We start from the raw sequence: 1,072 nt of genomic DNA on the forward strand, positions 1-1,072 counted from the left end.
TACCATAGATGGAGAAATCAAAGTATTCCATGTAAAAACCAAATTCACACAATACTTTCCCACGAATCCAGCCCTTCAAAGGATAATAAAGGGAAAACACCAACACAAGGACAGAAACTACACCCTAGAAAAAGCAAGAAAGTATTCCTTCAACAAACCTAAAAGAAGACAGCTGCAAGAACAGAATCCCAACTTTAACAACAAAAATAACAGNAAGAAACAATTACTTTTCTTTAATTTCTCTTAACACCAATGAACTCAATTCCCAAATAAAAAGACATAGACTAATAAACTAGCTACACAAACAGGACCCATTTTGTGACTTACAGGAAACCCACCTCAGGGAAAAAGGCAATCACTACATGGAAAGGCTGGAAAGCAATTTTCCAAGCAAATAGTATGAAGAAACAACCTGGAGTAGCCATTCAAATAAAGAATAAAGTTGACTTCTAACCCAAAGTTCTCAAAAAAGACAAAGAGGGGTACTTCATACTCATCAAAGGTAAAATATACCAAGATGAACTCTCAATTCTGAATATCTATGCTCCAAATGCAAGGGTAGCTAAACTCATAAAAGAAACTTTAGTAAAGTTCAAAGCACACATTGCACTCCACACAATAATAGTGGGAGACTTCAACACCCCACTCTCACCAATGGACAGATCCTGAAAACAGAAACTAAACAGAGACACAGGGACACTAACAGAAGTTATGAAACAAATGAATTTAATAGATTTCTGCAGAACATTTTATTCTAAAACAAAAGGATACACCTTCTTCTCAGCACCTCTTGGTACCTCCTGAAAAATTAAACATATACTCGATCACAAAACAGGCCTTGAAAGATACAAAAATATTGAATATATCCCATGCATCCTATTAGATCACCACAGACTAAGGCTGATCTTCAATAACAGCTTAAATGATAGAAAGCCAACATTCATGTGAAAACAGAACAACACTCTACTCAATGATACCTTGGTCAAGGATGAAATAAAGAAAGAAATTAAAGACTTTTTAGAGTTTAATGAAAATGAAGCCACAACATACCCAAACTTATGGGACACAATGA

The sequence above is a fragment of the Mus pahari genome, chromosome 1, assembly GCF_900095145.1.
Source record: "Mus pahari chromosome 1, PAHARI_EIJ_v1.1, whole genome shotgun sequence".
Lineage (NCBI taxonomy): Eukaryota > Metazoa > Chordata > Mammalia > Rodentia > Muridae > Mus > Mus pahari.